General features: G+C 38.0%; 2 long non-coding RNA genes across 3 annotated transcripts in view; both read left to right on the top strand.

The window, feature by feature from the left end:
- Positions 1 to 374: 374 nt before the first annotated feature.
- Positions 375 to 8,800, top strand: LOC138127506 (uncharacterized). Of its 2 annotated transcripts, XR_011158253.1 has the most exons (5): positions 375 to 3,930; positions 3,981 to 6,576; positions 6,768 to 6,993; positions 7,049 to 7,133; positions 7,435 to 8,800. It is a non-coding gene; the product is annotated as an uncharacterized lncRNA (long non-coding RNA). The 2 variants fall into 2 exon arrangements; XR_011158252.1 differs by having other exon boundaries at positions 379 to 3,930; positions 3,981 to 6,993.
- A 548-nt stretch (positions 8,801 to 9,348) lies between these two features.
- The window catches only part of LOC138127505 (uncharacterized), a 29,563-nt gene continuing 15,548 nt past the window's right edge, over positions 9,349 to 23,363 (top strand). Inside the window, exon 1 of the long non-coding RNA XR_011158251.1 lies at positions 9,349 to 10,116. This is a non-coding gene — a long non-coding RNA (uncharacterized lncRNA). The remainder of the gene's footprint in view (positions 10,117 to 23,363) is intronic.

Below are 23,363 nucleotides of genomic sequence, written 5' to 3'. Positions count from 1 at the left end.
TGGGTTTTCCTCCATTAAAAAATTACGGAAAGATTTATAATCGTTGAAAATTGTTCCTACAAAATTCACAAATTATTGCAAAAATTGAAATATCAAGTGAAGCAATTGTTTCCAACAACCAAAGATCACTGCCTACTTGGTTTTATGTTCGTTTATGTTTAATGTATTAAAACAAAAAAATTTAATTTAATTTTCGTACAAAAAATATTGTACGAACCACTTGCGTGAAGACATCTTCCGTTCATTCGCGCATTAATTAAAGGCACTCGCTCCTTCGTCGCTCGTGCTTTAAAAAATGCGCTCATGCGGGAACATCGTCTTCCCGCACTTGGTTCGTAAATAACTAATTCCTCACAAAGCGTTAAAGATGCCATTCTCATAAGGAATAAAAAATTTAGTTAGATTATTAACCAAGAATTATTATAAACATCTTAATTTCCTAAATAAATTGCTTTTTTTTTGTTAATTGTGAAAAACCTGACGTGATACAAAAAAATGAATTGTATTTTTGTAATCAGGGCTCCAATGTTATACAAAATCAGTTATCAAAATCAAAACATCGCTTAAAAAGTTTTGTTTTGCAGGCCTGTGTTATGTAATGTAACTGGACCATTGCTTTTTTACTGAAATTTTTAGTTATGATGTATGTACATATTTGGAATTTGTTCATCACCAGGCACTTTTTTGTTCGGTAGTTTTTTAATTATTTGTTATTACTTCGTTAGATGTTGTCGTACGTGTCGTCGCAAAAAATTGTATTCTTAACGCAAAATAGAAACATTTGTTGTTTGATTAGTGAATTTTTTTTTCGTTGCCATATTTTATTTAATTTGTTTCTACTTTGGATATTGTTTCTGATTTATGGGGCGATTACTTACTCTAGTTATTCGTTTTTTATATTATAAATTATTAAACTTGAATCAATATAATAAAAAACTAACAAAATTGGCACTTTAATGAGATCAGTCGTTTATCACAATGTACCGCGTATCAGGAGCACTGTACTGCACGATAAGGGGTCATTGTTACAATGCTTAAATTGAAGAGATATTTAACTTATAATTTAATAAGTGAAAAACAATAAATTTTTCAAAATCTGTTATTGAATTATTGTCATTACCTATGCCTAAATCAAGATTTGGAAGTAATCTCCATTCTCTGTCAAGATCGTTAAGTTGATTTTCACTTACATATTACATTTGGGAACTGAAGTGCAAGCAATGATAAAGACTGAGTTTTTTCCTCATTACATTCTCTGGAATAATTGCGCTCATACATACAGGGTGTTTTCGAAGTTGAGGTGTTCCTTTTAACCTGTGATAGTATGCGTTGTTCTAAAGAGTTTTAGCCAAAGTCGCCTTAGTAAAATGTGTACGGCAATGAAGATACAATAAGTAGATTTTTTTGAAATTTTTGAAACCGGTCCTGCTCAAATTTGCGCTGATTTGTTTGAAATTAGAATTGACAAAAAAAATCATATGAGCATGGACGTTAATCAAAAATACTGTCAGAGAAAATAATGAGCTCCCAGATATGTTGCTAATGTATGGGCAATGTTATCACGTTATCAGAATGCAGCTGCGGCGTCCAGAGAGTACGCAGAGCGATTTCCAAAAAGACACCATCCTGGGCCACGTCAGTTATTAATCTAGGACAGCGGAGAAATAGACAGGACCGGACTCAAAATTTTAGAAAACAATAAAAATATACAATCAATTATCTCCCTTAATACAAACATTTTACTCAGAAGATTTAGGCTAACATTCTTAAGAATAATGTATAGTATCTCGTGTTACAAGGAACCCCTCAACTTCGAAAATACCCTGTATACATATTTGTTCATTTCTATTAAAAGTAAAATTGATTTATAAACAGACTCCACTTTTGAATACAGCAAATAAATTTTGGATTTCTCGGCTTTCATTTCCTTGTTTAAATCTGTCAAATACGACAAAATAAAATCAAGGAATTGCAAGTACAATTTATTAAAAACATTTTGTAATTCATTAAAAATTAACTCCACCTGCTATTTCTGCAGTAAAAAATAATTGCAGTGCATTCCACTGCTCTAATACACGACTTACAACAGCAATTAGAGATAACCAACCAGTTTGTGAAGGGTGAAGCAATTTGTGTAGTTTTACGTGGCAAAATATTTGAAATTCTTTGAATTTTTTAGAACTACATATATTATATTGAAAGAATTTATAGATCTCCCTTACTAAACTTTCAAAGCCATTGGGTAATTTTTTACATGCGTAAGAATCACAGAAAGCAAATGAGTGACAAATACACTTTAATATGAATAAATTTGGAACCTCTTTTATTAATAATGTGCTTAGTGAATAATTACCACCTATTTTTACGTTAGCTCCATCAGCAGCGAATCGGACTAAATTTACCTTGAATGGAATGCCATGTTTTATTAATAGTTATTTATGATACTAGTGTGTGAAGTCAGGCTTTTATGCACGAATTGCGAAGTTTAAAGCACGAGCCAAACGCAAGTGCTTTAATCGCAAGGAGTGCATAAAAGCCTTTCACACACGTGTGGCATACAATATTTTATCTACGACCTAATTAGAAAAAAAAATTATTCGGTCAATTTTTCCAAATTTACATTAATTGTTAAATTTGTACAGTTAATAATGTGACTAATTATTACATTGGGAATACATATTTTCTTTTCATTCTTTGTGCACTAGAATTTCTCTTGTAAGAGTGTATGTCTGAGATGTCGATGGCTGGGCCTGAAGTTGATTTCCTAACCCAAAGATTTTTCTGGATGTTTCTTTTTTATTTTCTAGGAAATTTTCTATGTAACCTTCTGCAACGGTGGATGATTTCCATCCTCCATCCATGATCTGCAGTAATCTCTGACATTTCTGGTAACAAGTCTGAGGTTATGTTGTTTGTAGCATGAGTAATTTTTTGAAATTCTTCGTTATTCATGATAATATCTCTAAAATAATTAAATATGTGTTAATACATATATCATTGAATTCACGATAAATTGGTTGTTTCTCACCGATAAGACTGAAGAATTATATTCCTGATTTACAAGATTACGTATTTTCACATTTGTTCGTTGTCGCTTGGCGACGCTGGCGTCAGAAATTATCACAGTTTTTATTGAGGGTGCTATGTCCTTGTTTTTAATTTTTTTTTGAACTTGTAAGTTCCAATTTTTTTTACGTGCCAGGTGCATAAAAGTCTACTTCCAATTTCCCCCATGGTGTTTCTCCAAGCGTCATAATAAATTAAAGTATCATCAGTCAGTCATAAAATATTTTGGATAAATTGGCCCTACTTTCTCCTTCAGTGAATGCAAAAATACCTCTTGTGCAATTTTATCCTTCCTGTTACTTATAAAAAATGCAACTGGATATCCCATGTTTTTATCGTCCAGAATTAACACTGTCGTGAGTTCATATTGGTAAGGATTGATTCCGTGGGTACCATCCATAAAAATATTTTTTTTTCCGTACGTTTTCATCACGTACTCCATTTCTTCATTCATGAATCCAAACAAGAAATCGTGAGACGGAAGATTTTTCTTGGCCATGTTTTTTTGTACAGACTGTGTATAAAAGAATGTGGGATCGCAGAGGGCTCTGGAATTTGAATTTGCCAACCCCTTTAAATTCCTCTACTACTAACCGCCAAATTGTCAAATACGGTGCGATCAATTAAAAAATAAATCGAGTCGGCGTGTTACCTATGGCAACCCATGCTATAGCATAGGCTCCGAAGCTAACTCGATTTATTTTTTAAATGATCGCTCGGTATATTCACAAGCTGTCAACACGAAATCAACTTAACCTCATTTACGCTTCGAAGCCCTGTTTTGTTGTTTCTTGCGTTCCTGGTCTGCTTATTGTTTAAAAAAGCTTTTTTCAAAGCTAGATAATTTCCGGTGGTGTTACAAAGGTATTGTCTTTATCTGTTTTTATAATTTTATAACCTCAAAAATATTTTAGAAGTAATTGCTAAAATGGTGTTCACACTTGAACAAAATAAGTTCCTTAGGATGTCTTCTTACCGCATCGGTGTTAAAAGAGATGAGAAATGGCAGTGGCGGCTCGTGAATCCGTAAATGGGGGAGGCAGGTTTTGACAAGATTAAAAAATTGTACAATCAATAATTAATCTTTTGTGAATTTTTCTCGCATCATCTAATGCTGTTGTTACATTTAATTTGTCTAGTAACTGAAACTTGCACACTTGGATTAATGTGTTCTTTAATCTTTAGACTTTCCATGATTTTCACTTGAAGGGAATACATTTTTTAAATCACTGTATCCTAATTTGCACCATACTGAATTTTCTGATCGTTGATTAAAAAGTATACGCTGCCAGGAATACAATTTATTACTTAATTACTTCCTGCGAGCCACTTACAAATACGAGTATTATCTCACGAAGCATTAAAACACCATTTTGACCTACCTGCAACGGTTTGCAAATTTGGAAGAACGGGACATGGTCTCCCCAATTCTTTTATAAATAATTTGTCTTGATTCCTCTCTCATTTACTAACAAATTTTCTACAAAATTTAGCATCGTGTCATACAGCCTTTAAACCGAAGAATATTGAGGACCAAGCAACGTATTAGGCATGAACCATAAAATTAGCCTGCTGGCCGTAACATCCCGCCACTCTTGAAGTCCCGTAGGGGGATTCAAAATACATATACAGATATACTTGACTTTACAATTACGTTACTTGCAACATTTAACTCCTCGGTCGTTAAAGGTCCAGTAATTTTATTATTAACGCGTTTAGCATTATTAATAAATCTGCAAACGTAAGCAACCACTCGCTTTAATTTAGGGAAATCGGAAACATTTGGTAAAAATATCGAGTTCTTCGTTGGTTATCACAGCAACAATAGATAACCCTTTTTTCTCGGGAATGTTTTCGAGATTTTGATTGCTGATTTTAATTATTCGATAATTTTCAGTGCTATTTTTTAACCAGGACGGACCGTGCCACCACAATGCATTATCCCTTAATTGTGATGGAGACGCTGGATTATCGGCGCTATCGACGTGGTATAGTTCTTCCAGAGCTGCAGCGGTTTTATGGCAGGGCAATAGTAATTATTACGCCTGTTGAGATGCCGATACGCGACATAAACAGACCCCTGTCAATCATCATTTTCGTTCTATACCTGTCAGTTTACAGGGTAGTACTTGGACGAATTTACGATTAGGGGTTGTACTTGCGGTTTAAACCTATTGTCGGTGTTGTTAACGTTTATACAATGGTACCCTGCCATAAAACCGCTGAAGCTCTGGGAGAACTATACCAATTATTTACGTTTGTTTTTGACTGAATGTCGGCCACGCGGTGGGCCCCAAAAGTTTGCCAATGAATTGGCTCTCGCGCTAGCCACGCTAATACTATGGTCGAATCAGTCCAGTAAAATTGTTGCGTAATTTCTTTGTTTAGGGTTTCAATAACTTTATTAGCTAATTGGAATCGTTAATGATTTTAGTGGAGCTACGCGAGACTTTGCAATTAATAAATTGCACTTGGACGTGGCCGCTTTTGTCAATTGTTTTCAAATATATTGCCGCCCCGTAAGCCCGTTCGGAAGCGTCTGAGAACCCATGTAGTTCGATTTTTGTTGAATTTTTTATTATTACCTTTCGTGGTATTTGGATGCCACTTACTATGTTGAAATCGTTTATTATTTCCAGCCATCGCGATTTTATATCTGACGGTACTGCTTGATCTCAGTCCAAGTTTCTGGTCCACGTGGTAAAATCGATTTTTTTTCTAAACACCAAAGATTTCTCATAGCAACGAAGAGTTCTAAATATTTATTAATTTTTGTATTATATGTCTGTGTTATATTGTGTGAATTTGGAACAGCTATATCTAAAAGATATGCTTGCTTTTGTTGATTTTAAATAATAATGTCTGGTCTGTTATGAAATGAATATGCAGAATATAGCCTAAGGGAGTCCGTTTCGGATCAGGGACGCGAGGCGCGAGGGTCGCGGGTTCGATTCCGACCCAGGGTGCAAAAAAAAAGGCTATATTCTATCTCGTGATTCGGAAGTCACGTTAAGCCATTGGTCCCGGTCTATTGAGTTGGTCATCATGCCCCTCATAGATTTGTAAGCCAGTCCTAGACTGTGCAACAAATTTTATATTTTATTTTCACTCTAGAAACATTTTGTTTATGAGCAATTTTATTTAAACGCAGATACTCTCTTGTCAAAAATGGATTACTCCCTAGGATTTAGGGATATTCGTTACTAGGTTGCCATAAATTTGGTTAGGTTGGAGGCTATGTGGTTTCTGGTGACAAACAAAACAGACAAGCAAATTAATTGTAACAGTTGCAAAAATGACTAATTTCTCTCTAAGTGATAGATGATTTTTCGTTTCCCAATCACACAACATGAAAAACGTTATTTCCCTAAAAGTTCGAATTCTAGGGAGTAATCCATTTTTGACACGAGAGTAATGATAATTTTGACAATAAAAGTGCAGCCAATTATCATCGAAAAACGCCCCTATAGGAACCAGGATGGAGCCAACTCTATTATATACTAATTTTAGGTGAGGAAACTCTTTTACAACCGACAGATCACACATAATTCACACCTTTAGTCCTTTACGAAAATCAAGATTTCAACATTTTCAAAATCACTAACCTAACTTTTAAGACTGACATCTGACAATTGAAATCTTAACGAATTGCCAACTGAAATTTTTGGTCACAGCCAACTCTAAATTTTTGTGATTTTAAGATTTATTATGTGGAATTGTGGAGGCTGTCTAGAGAGTCAGGGTTTTTAGAGAACGGCGTAATCTTTTCGAAGTCTACAGCGAACCAGATTTTAAGGACCAATATCGTTTCTACAAAAATACTGCGAGGACCATTGTTGCCTTGATCGAAGACAATGGATGACACTAAGAAATTGTTCTTTATCTGCTGCTGATCCGCTTTCATAGCTTTGCGATTCTACGCAACAGGTAAGGTGCTTATTGAATTTATTAAGCATCATTTAAAAAAAATCTCTATTTTTAGGTTGTAAAATATGAACATATGGAAGATGAAGTCAATCGTAGGTAGAAATGCAGTTAGAAGATCCATTAATAGACAATATTTTCAGGTATTTTTTTAAAATATACTTATAACTACAACCTCGACACAAATTTTTTTTTTTTCAATTTAACTTCTCTAATTTTTTCTTCAAATTCAATTTCTTTTCATCTATTTATTCTGAAAATTTAATTTATACAACCGTTTTTCTTCATGGAGCTGTTTCTCCAGAACAGTTATTTGCTTCAATTTGATTTGTTTTTCTTTGTCAAGTATTTCAATGTTTTTTAATTTTTATCTCTATCCTGTTGATTTTTCTTTGTACTTCTCTCTTTGAATGAAACGTTCTCTACATTGTTTCCTCTTTTTAGCAATGGATACTGAACTTCACCCAACACGCTTGAGTCTTTGCCCCAGAGGAGGAGGATGCTATCGAACAGGCTCAGGACTACCAAGAGTAGTATCTGGCGATGATGGAGTTAGAGAATAATTGTCATGAAAATGTTTTGTTGTGTTTAATGAATCTGTAAATATTACGTTTTTATCCTATTGGTATTTCATATTTTAATTATTTGTTTAATGTTAATACCATTTGTTCTTGAGTTATTGCCAGACCCACCAGCATATCATCAATATCTATGTGGTAATCTAAAAATAAGATTGTCAGTAATAATAATAGTTTTTAATCTGATAAGTATGTCCAGGAATGTCGTACTTGAATCATAATTATAATATTTGGTTTAAGACTCAAACTGTTCTTTAAATGTAGATGCAATTTTTGCATCCAGCGCCACACTGTTTGCTGTAAATGTGTCACTCCCTGTTTTGTATGCGTTTTGTTATAGTTATTTGCACAACTAGTTATGAAAGTCATACTTTTTTTCACGAATTTGCAAATAAGTGAAAAAAAGAGACTTTCATAACGTGTTGAATAAAACACTATTTTTTTTGCATATCGATGTAAGTTGAGAAATTTGGTCTAAAAGGATTTATAGAAAACTACAAAAAAAAAAATAGGTATGCTTTGACAATCATCTCCAAGGAGATGGAATAAAATGATGCAAAAAAGTACTACTTTCACTACGATTTTTCGTGTAAAAAAGTTCTATAATCTGTTTCAAAATCAAAAATCCACCACCTGTTGAATTATGTTGGCAGAAAAAAAGAAATCCCTAGAATAAGTTTCATTTTTTGGGTTGGCCCAACCTCCCGCCAAAATTTGACATTGAACTGTTTATTTACGTAACACAAAATAATTATTATGTGCAAAAAGGTGGCAGCTACCGTATCATAACTTTTGAGTGAAATAATAAAATGAGAATAAAAAAAAACGATGAATTACGACCTAAACAACTGTCAACAGTTTTGTTTCATAACCCCACTTTTTTCTGACACTTGCAAACACACTAAAAACAAAAGTTGGCGACGTTGTCGGTTGTATTTTCGAGGTAGAATGCAGTGTTGGTGGATTTTTGATTTTGAAACAGATTATACTTTCACTACGACTTTGCGTGTAAAAAAGTGACACTTCCATTACGATGTGCAAAAAAAAATAAAGACTGGTAGATTCACGAAACAGATAATTTGCAAATCGTTAACAAAATGCCATGGTTTTGAATTTGCAATATCTTATCGAGCCTTACCGGGTTTCGAGAATGACTCCCTGTTTAATTAACTTGATGGTTGTTAATGTTTTGATATTCTGGTGTATTAGAAGTTGTTATTAAACAATTTAATTATAACATTTTTTTTTAAATGATCATAGAGGGAAAGCAGTTGTTTGGCGCTTCTGCTCCCTGTGTGAATTGGTCAATTTCTTGCCATGTCAAGTTTTTTTTTTTGGCGGCTGTAACGCCGTCCGTCTGTTTATTTTCGATGATGGGATCTTTTTCTGTTATCTCAAGTAACATTTTTTTTTCGAATTCTGTGAAGTTCTTGCATCGAATTCCTTTTGCACTCATTATGATTAATTAAATGTAGAACAAGAAAAATGTTCACCAGCAATTCGATTTTGAAAATGTCAAAAGTTACCGACAATTACCGGCCTTTCAAAAAATTGTTAGTTTAGATTAAAATCACACTTAGTTGTTAAACTAATAAAATAAATGAAAAGTGTTTCTCAAAACCCTATGTCGATTCAATGATTCAATAAAGTTGAAGATCAATTAGTTATTGGGTCAATTAAATATTGTTCAGAAAATGGGCCTTAGATGACCAATCTTCGATTCCTTTGCATTTTCATATTCAAGGATGTATGATGAGTCTATTTGAAGTGCTTGACATACTACCTTCATAAATGCTACCGCCTCATCGCCCAACTCCTGTTTAATCAGATATATTTTGCTGATGCCATCTTTACGGCGTGAATGCTTAAGCTATCGTAACAGTTTGAGAGCTGCATCTGGCACTTTCTTTTTGCTATTTACAAACATGAGTGCCTTCTCTAGTTCTTGGGCTACATTGTCACTCATTCGAGAATAGTGGCGGCCCTGTCAAAAAGAGTTTATGGAGTTCACGTTGTATGGCTAACCGTGTTTACTGCAACTGTTCTTGCACGATAGTATCGCTGGGTGCCTATCTTGGTCAAAATTAAATATGATGGTTAATTTATAACATTGAAATTAATCTTGGAATATTAGCACTCCATAACTAACGTAGCGGTATATTTATATTTAATTTCCTTAAAAACGTGCCAATTGTTGTGAACTTAGTAATTTTTCTGTCATGAGTTGGTGTGAATTTGAATTGTGGTACCACTGAAGTCACTGAACGCTAACCGGCCAATCGTCCATTTTTATTTACGATGGCGGTAATGCTGCATGGCGGAGTGTTTACTTGCGTTGGTTAAGAGTACACGTGGTAGTTTTTATTCAGATCTGTAGTTTAGTATAACTGTTTGCGGAAGTCCGTTTGGTCAATGTGTGCGAGTTGTTCAGTTAGTTTTTAGTATTGGCGTGTTTCGCTTCACAAAATTACAATTTTCGAGTGTGTACCTATCCATTTCCACGATGGACGGAGTTCAGTTCAATGGTTCCCGTTGCAAGCAGTCAAAGGTAAATGTTTTTTTTTTAAATCCAAAATATTGTTACCTATGTCGGGTGTGTCAAAAAGGACGGACACCAAAGAAGGTACACGATTTAAGCCTGATTTATAGTTACTCCGCAAACGTAATCGGAGACGGAGACCGCAACACTAAAAAGTTAAAACAAGTGGTTTTGCCCGATGTGTTTATAGTGCACCGCAAGCGCAATCGGAAACGGAGAAGCCGTAATCCCGTAATCGTGTCCGGCTGTCCGGAAAAGTTGATCAACATTTAACTTTCTTGCGGATTTTGCTTACGCGTGAACAATAATATAACGTCAATTACCGAAAAGACGCATTTATTCCCGATTGTATCCGAGACCGAGATTGAGATTATTGAGTCCAAATGTTGTTTTGTAAAATCCTAGCTGTTTTCGGTGTTGATTAATGGCACGAACTTCGAATTTTAAGTTTTTGCATTTGCTGCCTAATAAGATACGTCAAAGAACACGCTGCACATGCTGCAAGTACACAGGCTTCTAACAAGTGATTATCCATTTTCAACTTCCAACAAGTTGTTGTTCTTCTTGACTTGTGGTTTTGTATTATTGTATATTGTTACATAACCTCACATAACCTATTATACATGTGTGTCTTTTACGTTTTTACGTCATGCGTCTTCAAATCTATAAAATGGCATTTTTATTGTCTACGGTTACGTTACTGCGCTTCCGATTCTGTTTGCGCTTGCGTAGTTTGCGTGAGAAACTATAAATCAGGCTTTAGGGTACCTAATCATGAAGAAACAATTTTTTTTTACTTTCGGCCTTTCTTTCACGCGCAAAAGCTTTTGGAAGTTTCAAATATTGGCACCGTCATTCTCGTATATTTAAAGAATTCAGGAATATCCCAATTCTACATTTCTAGATAGTATTGGAAATTACCTGTTTGTCTTCGGGATTTATTTATTGGTCTTATTTTAAACCTACGCTGTCGACGATTTTTTTTTAAATAACTGAAGTGCTGCATAACTGCATAATAAAATGCCTAATGCTCCTAAAGAATGATCTTCCTCGTCTTTTAATAATACATTCATCCATAACGATTACATATTACAGGGTTGGCTTTTTTGTTTGTGCTTGGAACACTTGAAACAATCGTTTCATCCAACACCTTGCTGTTTCCTCCTTCATTTCCAGTTGGTGAAAATAGTAACAGTTCCAACCATTTCGTGGCCTAAAAATTATTTGTATGTATAAATGAAAAAGTTTTACAATTGATACACTTGATAAAAAGATTTCTAAATGGTTCTGACTTAACTTGTAAGTGAGGAAATACTTTAATTTATTTGTTCTTACAAAACAATCAAATATTCCAATCACAGATTGTATTGAGATTACAAATCCCAATATTGGAGTCCAATGTTTGGAATAAAACCATCAATATTCCCAGCATTGACAATGATATACGTATCTAGCTATAAGAATTACACAATTGTTAATTTTAGAGAATATTTGAGGTTAAATATATTTTACTTCCATCCCCAGAACTACGTTTAACAGAACGTACATCATCATCTTGGCATGATCTGCTTACAGTGCCATTGGAATAAACCCATGTCTCATCTAACACTACACAACTTAACTTGTCTGCACTTGTTAAGTTGGCAATGTATTTCTGAAGAAATGGCCTTCGCTGTTTCACTACATGGGGTTTTTCCATGAGGGCTCTTATATATTTGTCCTTTTTATAAGAAAAACCAATGTTTTTCAATAAATTTGCCAAACCAGGTCTTATATGACTATACATATACATACTTGGTTCGTAGCTCCAACAATAATGAGTCTAATGTAATAGATTTCTCTAGAAGAAATAAATACATTACTTAAATAACAATATTTTTATAAACCCAATTTGTCTCGACGCTCTAAAAAAAAACTTAAAGAAAATTCTGCATAAACTCAACAAATTGCTGTTTCCCATCAATTAGAAGCAATGTTACTACGGTCTTACTGTCATTATACATCTGATAGATAGCAAGTCTTATTTCCTTCTTGATGTTTGCGTTTTCATCAGTTGAGGATTTTGTCAACCTTTTTCGTTGGATCTTAGTTGCATTAGATCCATCCTTGTACTGACTTACTGAATGTCTACTGACGCCAAGACACTTTGCAGTATCAACACCAGAAATATTTCCATCATTTTCATCATCGCTGAGGTCAGTAAACTCATGGTCTGAGTCACCTGTGTTGACCACAAAGTTAAACTCTTCAGATGCTTCATCCAACAAGTGCTCTGTTTCCATGTACTTGGCAACGACCTTGTCCACATGTCCACAAACTTTAGCCCACTCTTCTGGAGTTGTCATAGAAAATTGTTCTCCCGCAAGTTTGATTACATCATTTTATTTGTATGTGACGTTTCTGGAAGCTACCCAATTTTTTACCTGAGCCCATATTTGGTTGAGCTCAGGATGATATGGGGGTTACCTCAAAACGCGATGGCCATGTTTTTCTAATTCAATATCCAGTATGTACTGGAGATGTTTTGTTTTATGTTGTTTTATGATATCATATAGTTCCAGCTTCGTTTGTTTGGGATCATGTGGTATGTGCACTAACCAAGTTAGCATGTCACTTTTTTTTTGTGGCACTTGTGGATCTTTATTTATTGCGACATTGTGATACAATGCGTTGTCCACAATTAATACTGATTTTGGAGGTAAATTAGGCAATAATTTGGTTTTGGTCCACAGCATGAAGTTAGTGTGGTTCATGTCATCATGGTAATCACCAGCCTTTGTGTCTGTAATTACAAACATTAATTACAAATTAAAATATCAATAAAATAAACACACCTGATTTGAATATTAAAAGGGCATTGGGGATGAAACCATCTTTACCTCCCTCATGTACCATGATGACACGTTGCCCTTTTGAAATTGGTTTCTTCTTGAAGTTGTTTGAATTATCGCTCCATCCTTTGGGCTGCGTGTGAGAACCATGTATGTAAGATTCATCAGTGAAAATCAAAGGTCGGTTTTCATTTATATAGAGTTGTAACTGCTTCAAGTAGTTAATTCTTTTTAATCTTATGTCAAATGATTCTTGTAGCACCGTTCTGTTGTGAGCTGTTTTCCTCCATCTAAATACAACTCACCAAGATTCGTGCTGAAGTAGCATATTAGTGTAGGGAAAAGTTTAATGTCTTTATGATTGGACGCGTCAGAAAATATTGACACGCTATTAACAGAAAATTTTACTAAAACATTTCCCAAAATACGCACAGAGGACATAAAGTAGGTTGTTTCTTCTTCTTCAAAAAAAAAAGTGCATAATTATGCATAATATTGTGATGGATTTATAATCCATCTTAATCGCTGTTCACACAAGGTATTTCTGTTGCTTCTTATCTTTGAACTACTTTATCGCGTCTATTCTACTAGAGCTAGACCAATGAGTATCGCATAATGGTTTTAAATTTAGATCCGCAATATATTTTTTCAAAACTGACCACCATTGTGGTCCAGCATTGCGCGACACATATGTGTTGTGCCGTTGGCATCCTTGGAATGCAATGTCGCTGTCCAACTTCTTTTGTGAAGGCCCTCTGAAGTCCTTCTTGTCTTCCTCTACAGCTGCCTCATCTGCGTTCCTTTCCCTTCGGTCAGCTGTCGGATCTGTTTCTTCAACTTCTCGATCTGAGTTTCTGCCTTCGTCGCTCTTTCTTCCGCCAAACGTATTTCCTCTTGCATCCCGATAATTTCCAGGAACTCTCTTCTGGTCCTCTTTGGTGAAGGAGATCTTTCCCCCCATCTCCTTGATAGCTTTTGCTATCTCCGTCAGCGCCTTGTTGGTCTTCACCGTGACTGCTGATGTTTTTCTCCTTTTTCTCTCCTGGTTCCTCCGTCTCGGTCATTTCGACCGTATCTATTTGGTGGGACAACTTTTTACAGGCTATTGTGACACCATGCTAGAACCGAAGCAAAAAAAGCTTTAATCTTGCCCCCAAATCTCTTCTTGTCAGTTGTTTTTTTTTTTTTTTGTAGATCTGTCGTCTGATAGTTTATTTATATTGTAATAATAATTGTTTATGTATAGATGTTAAATTGAACCGATGTAGGACCATATTTTGGCCAGATAACCCGCGCACAACTCGAAACAAATTCTCCAGTGGATCCTGGTTAAATATGTTCCTTTATGTCCTTATTTCGTAAGGCATCCCACAATTTCGGGAGATTTTTGATGGTTACTACCCACATTTTTACCGAGGCGGGTATAGGCACAGTTTCTCCCTTTTTCTTAAATTCAAAATTATTAATAAAATCTATAGCTTCAGTCCAAAATTCTATATGTTCGGATTTTTCAGAAAACGGTTCATTTAGCGGACGTTTTGATTGCCTGATGCCACTTAAGGAGTTGAATAATTTGTCCACACATTAACGCAAATGGTCAGTTCCTCTACCTTCCATTGCTTTACAATTTGTTGCAAAATTTAGGCCAGCCTGATAGTCCAGTCAATATAAACATAAAAAAGGGTCCGACCTTGCAAAAGGTCATGTAGTTCTGATTTTTTAATATGTTGTTTGGATCTCAGCCAAGAGTAAAACACCAAATTTGCAAATTTTTTGTTTACGTCTCTTATTTTATTAAATATCGTCAAAAATACTCGCCCCATGAGAAAAGTCATGGGCAATGAACTTGAAGTATATTTATTTAGCTTTAAATTGAGATCTGACAGGCAATACTTCTCTCAAAAAAAATAAATGAAAACAAGTTTTCAGCGCATCAAACATCACGTATATTTTTCATATGTAATTGAGCATAATGTTTGGGATGTTTTATGTTACGCAGTTTCCGTTTTATCCTCGTATGAGGACGGTGTAGTAATATTAGCACTGTTATAAGAAACTGATCTTTGATGCAGATACAATACAATCTTTTTTTCTTCTATTTACTCATCTTATTTTACGATCTTCTATGAAGTTAATGTTTCTCCTTTTTAAATTGGCATAAATATGTCCGCTAACTTAAATGTGGCATTATTAGCTGCTACATAGCCTTTCATATCAGCTCAAATTAATTCAATTGGATCCAGTCTGCGTGTTTGTAGTCAAGAATTTGGGTGATGCTTGGTTTGATTGAGGAGGTTTCGCCAGAAGTGCCGCCGACGGGGTCTGCGAACTATTCGGGGGTCGATGATGAGCATCGGGAAAGAGAGAGTCCCGTCGGTGACTGCGAACTCCTGGTATTTTGGGCATTTGAGAGACCAGGCTGGGTGGTTGCTCTCGTAGAAAGGGCATTTGGGGTGTTCTAAGAGGCATTTATTTGGGGGGGTGTTGGTTTGGGCATATAATTCACACAGCACTTTTCGTTGGTCTGATGTTGTTTTCCATCTAGAAATTCAAAATTCCTATTGTAGAGCTTAGACAAACAAATTTTCACATACTTGAAACCAAATTAATAACAGTCGCCAAAGTTGTTAGCTTCCCCTAAATTCGATTCTAGAGTCAATTATTTTTTGGTAGATACCTAGAAAATTAGTGAAATAATAATTGCAAAAAAAAAAAATTGACACGTACCTCTTAATGTAGGTTGCCTTTTTTCTATTATACAGAAATTATGTATTATAGAGCGTATAGCTTGAATCTCGCCTGTAAATCACTTTTTGGAGTTGCTTGCTTTCGGTTTTTCTTTGGGGATTTCACCAGTTGCCACACGTTGTGCTTCTTTTTGAATTCGTCTATAGGTATTTTCTCCGATACCAGTTGCTGCTAAAACACGTGCTTTAAAATTTGCCACAGGAATTTGAATACCATTCGTGGCTTCTTCTTTCATGAATTTCATAACTTTGGCGATTACTTCCCGAGGTTGGCTATTTATAATCTTGCCTGGTGTCATGATTATAATTAAAAGTGCTTTCTGTGAATAAATAAAATTTAAAAAAAAAAAAATTACTGGTAACTTTTATATTTTGGTATTTTACCTTAGTAAAGAACACTGTAAACCTGTGTAGCCCTGAAAAAATCTGATTTTCTAAAAACGACCAAAAAGGCTCGGAAACAACACACGAAATCACCAACACGCTACGTAAATTCGAAATTAATCTGGAATCGCCGAAACCAGACATTTCGACACGGGCGCCACTGCACAGGTAGAACACCCCTTAAATTTAAAAGTGGATTCGGTCCGACTCAAATTTGTCATCAACGCGAGTTTATTGGTGTGCTACTCTTAGAACGGGCGCACTCTAGAGGATATCGCAAGCTGCCATTCACAGTATCAAATAATATGTCAAAAAATAAAAGTAAATCTGCTGTTTCTGTGGCCTTCGGATTCAAATACAATTCTAATTCTTCAACTAATTGTGTGCTTACTTTAGCTGCACAATACATTGCTGAAGCTAAAGAGTGACTAAAAACTTGGCTGCAGTTTTTTACTTCCATTTTTTTAATTTTAGAAGAAACAACATGTTCATCGGTTAACTTATTAAATTGGCTGTGTATTCCTTTGCTTTTATCGATTTCATAGATACGAATTATGTGGGACCAGGATGCTATTTTTTCTACACCATCTTTAATATATTGCAAATCTTTATACATTAGCAAATTACGTATGCATTTCATGAACCCTTTCGCTCACAGATTTTTAATTTTAAAGCAAAAAAAATTGAAACTTTGTATTCCTATAGAATAAATATTTTTACAATTTTTCATGTAATTCACTGATGCCTGTTTGCCATATTTTTCAAAATGTGTGATGTCCTATATACTGGGTGCCCTAAAATTCGCGGAACAACTTAGCAGTACGTTGTTAAGTAGTCATTAAAATATCAGGTAAAAATGTTTAAAAAAATCAATCTTTTTTGTCGAAGATATGGACCTATTTGTTACACTAAATGTGGCAACATTTAAAAACATTCTATGTATCCCAATAGTCTGCAAATATTTCATTTTTGTTGTATCCATGGAAATGAGAGAGAAAAATCAAAGCCATGTTGCCGTACGTTATTTGAGGTAAAACGGACATAAAATTACTATTTATAAATGCTGGAAGTAATGAAAAAAATAATTGCAAACCTGATCACAATCGTTCAGAATTATTATGCCACTGGCTAGTAAAAATAAATGTGATCAAAGCTGCACCTTTTGACTCCCCATGTCTTCAAATTTAAGAGGTATAGAATTTTTTTTATTATTTTTCTCATTATTTTCTAACCTTTTGCTTGTGCAATTTGGCATCTTGCACCTTGTTTGTGATAATTTGTTATCGGCTTGTGGTAAATGTCCTACTCCATCAAGTCGGATTTCTTTGATGGCATTATGTTCCTTCCTTCTACTTGTAGTAGGCGTTGTAGGACTTAGAGGCGCCCGTGGTGATGATTGGGGAGACGAATTGAAGTGGCTCTAACAAGAGCACAGGTAAGGAAAATAGAACGACGGTCGAGACGAATGAGGCCAATGCATCAATTCAATTCAAAATACATTTATTTTCGTTTTTGTTTGTTACATTTAAAGTTTATGTTACATAGTATGATAGACGATGGTGAGCTGCTGAGGCTTAGGGCCTTTTCAGCTAGGAATAGTTGATTTTTATTTGTTAAAAAAAAAAAAAAAACAAACGAAAAAGAAAAAAAAATAGTACAATGATGTGTGGATTTAAAAAAAAAAAGAAAAAAGAAGGTCGTGATGGTATGATGTTGTGGTGGTGTTGCTCTGCTCTGAGCAGGAGAGGGTGCGTCTGCAGCCGTCTTCGGGGATGACTCCCGCATTCACGCTGGTTCGAAGGGAAACTGCAGAAAACCTTCGACGGAGTCGGACTTAGTTGGCGAGGGGACGAGGAATTCGGGTCTTCCGGACCTGCTGGTGCTGGGTTGATGGGTTGTTGTGTGGCCTGAGAGTAAGGTCGACGTCCTGGGGCGAGTCCTCACGTCGTCTCCGCCGTGTGCACGGACACCTGATGTAGTTGTGGCGTCGGCGGCGCCAGGTCCCGCCCCTCGGTTGTCTGAGATAGAGGTTTGCCGTTTTGATCGTTTTATTTTAACACTAACATCAAACAATTCAACAATACAACTCAACTCTGTGGCAGTTGTAGTAGAAGTAATGAGAGTAAAGGAGTGACGGAGTGAATTGCTGCTGATGTGACGACGTGGCCTCTAGTTACGTTTGACTCCAATGGGGTACGAGAATTGCGAAATCAGGACCTGATCAGTGATCACCTAGGTGGAGGTCCCAATAACTGAACTTTTGATGATTCCCACTGGTTGTACACTAGTTTCTGCACTTTTCGGGTTTCTTTTGTTTCAATAACTGGAGAAAAACACGCCCCACAGCTGACACCAATTTTCTGTTGTGTAGCCCGATTGTTCGGTACTTCGCTACACTTTATATTTTTCTTTTGGGCTGCGAGTCGTGGAATGTGTAATAAGAAGACTAGAGACCGTCCTTAATCTATTTATTTAAAAGTAAAAGTACAACATTCGTGACTAGTTTCAGAATACGAACTGTCCCGACCACTTTTCTACCTATATCTACCTATATTCCTTATAAAATCATAAGAATCATTTTTCTAACGATTAATTATAAAGTACCAAGGTTCATGTGGTAATAATGTAGCAACAATGTGTATTAGGACTATTAACTAACAACGCCTATGATTTTTGAAATAATGATTTATTACAAACACTATTTTAATATAATAATAGCAACAAATATCATTATTTGTGTAATTTTTTCCAATATTTCACGTAAGCTGATTGGCTTAACACATCCATATCTTTATGGCTTAAATCCTTACCTACTAAAATTTTATTAATTTTTGCTATGTAGGTATAAATAGCAAAATTCAGTTATATTTAAAAAAAAACAGAATTTCATTTTTGTGTTGGTCACAAAATAGTACAGGCAGTTCTTCCTTACTAATAACCTCCATGATTGGTTTTTTTAAATTATACATCGTCACAAATTTGGGCACCAACTCATAGATTACAAAAGTTAAATGGCGAAACGCTTTCGCAAAATTAGTACTTGGGTGCACAAACTGGTAACGAGTGCTTTCACGCTCCCTAATCAATAGATTTTGTGGAACATCATCTGCGGTTTCCATAAGTAACATGCAGTTACCGCAATTGATTTTTTTTCTGACCACAACACCCACAACGTAGGGAGTGGCAACATCCTCACGAGAACTCCCTGTTTCTAATTGCCCAGGTACTGGAGCCTAAATGGGCCTTCTAACTACAGGCAAATCAGATTTGTCAATCTCTTGCTTGTCTTTGATAAACTCTTTGAGAGTGTCTAGGACTCCAGCTAAATCATCCTCCTCGCAGTTAGAAGCAACAGAGTGTGGGGACACAAGGTTGTTTACCAAAAGGGCTTTAAAAGTCGAATTGTCGTTGCGGCTGTTTTTGTCCTGGGTAGGTCATAAGGATGCATTGGGATTTTAGGGGGTTTGGTTTTACTCTCCAAGAGTTGCCCAGCGCTCGACACTCCGAAGTATCCTTTGGATCATCTTCTGCGCGAACTTTGGGTTTTTCGAGCACGTCCACAGGGTGGTGTCGTCGGCAAACATTCGAGTTTTGGTCCTGGATGTATCTGAAACTGGGAAATCACTGCAGTATACGAGGTACAGAATGGGGGATAGAACGGCGTGGATATGGATTGGGGCTGAGTTTTGGTGGTTTACTTGTACGTTGCAGGTTCGATTTTCCAGGAAGGATTTGATCATTCTGATGAACAGGGGGTTTGTTTGGAGTGAGATGAATTTTTGGAGGAGGCCGTCGTGCCATACCTTATCGAAAGCGCGCTCTATATTTAGGAAGACTACGAGCGTGCATTCTTTCAGGTTGGCATGGCGGGTGGTGTCGGTGTGGAGTTCGAGGATGGGGTTAATGGTTGAGCGCTGCGCTCGGAAACCAAATTGTTGGCGTGGGAGGAGGTTGTTCGATTCGAGGGACAACTTTAATCGGGCTGACAAAACTTTTTCTAGGATTTTCCCGAGGATATTGAGCAGGGAGATTGGACAATATGAACGGGGATCGGTAGGGTCTCCTCCGGGTTTTGGGATCATTATTGTTTTGGCTGTTTTCCAGGCTGTCGGGAAGTTACAGGCCTGGATGCAGTTATTTTATATATTGGTCAATTTTTCGATGGCGTCGGGGGATTTTTTCTGTGAGAGACTGATCTTCTAGGGGAAATCGGTCTGGGAGGTTTGGAGCGATATTGAAAAAGTTAGTTACGTTTTGAGTGACTTTGTTGAAGAAGCGGTTATCGAAATGAGGGTCATCGGGGACTTGATGGATTTCTTGGAGAGTTTGAGCGAAACAGTTTGCTTTATCTTGGGGGGTACTAAGTGTTTGGTGGTTTTGGTGTATGAGATGGTGGTTCGAATGTTTTTTCTGTCCGGTAATTTGTTGGAAGCGGGACCAGAAGCTCTTACCGTCGCGGTAGTCAAGAGACCGACAAGTGTCGATCCATTGATCCTCGCGGTATTTGTTCAGGTCCCGTCTTATTTGGGCGTTAAGTTTGTTGAAGATTGTTTTTAGAAATGGGTCTCGCGTTAGGATGAATCTACGATAGACTTTTTGTTTTTCGTGAATTTTGTCCAAAATGGTGCGGGGTATGGGGCGTTTATTTGTGGGGATATATTTTGGACGGTGATTTCTTTTGCCCGGATCACTGTTTCGGTGAACTGAGTCACCTGAGCGTCAATGGCGTTGGAGTCGGTGGTCTGAATAATTACAGGAAGGTGTTCGCTGATATGTCTCTGGTAAGCTTGCGAGTTCGTTTGGTTGAAATCATCTATGGGTATGAAATTGGGGCGTTCGGGGGGGCCTGCTATGGTGAGATCGGGAGTGTCGTCGGTGATGGTGATTTCCTTGAGAGCGGGACATGTTCGGGGCCATGCCGGGTGGGGCCCTTTACAGGAAGAGCAAATGGGATCCTTTGCGGTGCATTTGTTTGGGGGATGGCTGTAGGGACATTGTGGACAGACTTGCTTGTTTTGGCAAGCCGCCTGTTCATGGCCAAACTAGAAGCATTTGGCGCATTGAACTGGTGCTGGTAGGTGTGATGACTCGCACTCGTAATTTCGTCCAAAAAGTTGGATCCCGTTTAAGAGGAGGGCGTCGAGGGATTCTCTCTCAGTGATGATAATTCTGATGAGAGTGGTGGGGCGGTCGGTTTTTCTGGAGGTTATTCTCCAGGCTTTTATAATTTTGAGCGACGTCGACGCGATGACGTCTTCAGGGGTAATGTCGAGACCGACTTTTTTTTATCACTAGGGAGAACGTAGGCTGCTTGGCTTGGTATTGGGTTTTTTTGTTTTTTTTGTTAATTGGGGTGACCGAGATGTCCTTGGCATTTGTGGATATTTTTAATTTTTGAATTACCGTTTCGGTAGTGGGGGACTGTGTAATTAACAGGGCAGTTTTATTAAAATTGACAGCTTAGCTGAAAGTTTCTCAGTCCTAAGTGGATACACAGGACGGTGTAGAATGACTTTTGAGTGGAAAATTGGGGTGGGATGTTCCTCACCGTGTATTTGTATGAATCCGCCTCCGTGTTGGAGGTGGTGGTGTTTGTTGCCGTTGTTGCCGGTCTCCCGGGTTCTTGGATTTTTTTTTTTTGGCATCATTTTCAGCGGCTCGCGCTGGAGTTGGTGGACCTGGTGTTTGGCATGGCGGCGTCCGGCTGAATGCCGAGCTCCGTGTACTGCACGTTTGTTTATACGTTAGTGATGCGGACCGGGGACTGAACACCGCAAAAAACTATTACACTACTGAATGTCTTTAGAACGTCCGTAAAGGCGTTGGTCAGGTCAGCAGGGAAACCGTGCTGTACCTGGGGGCTGGGGTTCACTCCGGTCGGCGGAAGTCGTCGGCCTGTCCAGTACGTCGTGGACAGCTGGGTGGTCCGTGATGGGCGCATCGTAGGCCGCAATCAAAGGTGACGTGGGCGTGCCTCAGCCAGGGGTCGCCAAGGATGACGTCGACGCTCAGCTGGTCGACGACCAGAAATTCCTCGATGTACGTCTGGTCGCCGATAGTCACCTTGAGTGTGGCGGAGCCCGTGGACGTGATGGTGCTGTCCTCGCCTGCCAGATGTACGGTGGTCCTCCTCCGGATCTGGGGCTTGATGATGCAACCGTTGATGAAATTCGCGGATGCCCGCGTGTCCAGGGCGGCCTGGAGCTCCCTACCGACCAGTAGTGTTTGCACCTGGGGCAGTTGATGATTGTCGTGGTTTACGACGAAGCATCGGGCTGAGTAGGAGACGTTACTGCAGCCCGACGCCAGTTTTCCGACGCCTACTTCTTCTCGTCAGCTCCCGCCCAGGAGATGACGTTTGTGGCCGTCTCGACGAAGTCGGCGATACTGTCGTATCTGCCGACCGCGACGGTGCTGCGGACGGAGGACGGCATCTGTTGGATTAGTTCCCTCACATCCTCGATTCGGGGCTGCCCCCAGTGGTTCGTTCTGGCGGAACGTCGCCCCCGTGAATGCAGTCAGGAGCCTGGTGAACTGGGTTTCTGTCCCGTAGTACCGACAGACCCAGAGCTCCTCCACGCTGGCGTCCTCGTCACGGTAATATTTGTTTCGCTTGGCGGCGTCGCCGCGGAGTTGGCGGTGGGCTACCAACACGCGATGTCGAGGGGTTAGTTTGCACTCACCCACCTGCTGGAAGTAGTCTCCACCTCGGTGATGAAGACCTCTGGGTCGTCCTGTGGTTCTCCGGCGAACGTTCGGAGTAGCTCCTCTGGGCGGTAGGCCGGACCCGGGGGTTATGGCTGGGTGGCGGCAATGGGGGCGGCGTTCCTCTGCAGGAGTTCCATCATGGCCGCCATTAGCTGTACCATCTGTGATGACTCACTGGTCATAGTCGAGGGTGGCTAGGTCGCGAACGGCGTGGTCGCGATCGGCGGTGGATTGACTTTAAATTTGTTCCAAATTTTTTTGCCGTCGCGGTAATCGAGAGATTCGCAGGTTTTTATCCACGTTTCTTCGCGGTATGTGTTTATGTCGCCTCTGATTTGCGCGTTGAGTTTATTGAATAACGTTTTGAGAAGGGGGTCGCGTGTTTGGATAAATTCGCGGTATACTTTGCGTTTTTCTTTAATTAGTTTAATGATTCTAGCCGGTAGTGGAGTGCGATTTTTTGGGATCGTTGTCGGTTTAAACACGGTGTCTCGGGCTGTGTGTATTGTGTTTGTGAATGTGTTTATTTGTTCGTCGATTTCGTCTGGAGTGTTCGCGGGTGTTGTACGTGTGAGTGTTCTCGTTA

Source organism: Tenebrio molitor, chromosome 4 (assembly GCF_963966145.1).
Source record: "Tenebrio molitor chromosome 4, icTenMoli1.1, whole genome shotgun sequence".
NCBI classification, from domain to species: Eukaryota; Metazoa; Arthropoda; class Insecta; order Coleoptera; family Tenebrionidae; genus Tenebrio; species Tenebrio molitor.
Note: the sequence above shows the minus strand (reverse complement) of the source record. Positions and strands in the feature narration are given on the sequence as shown.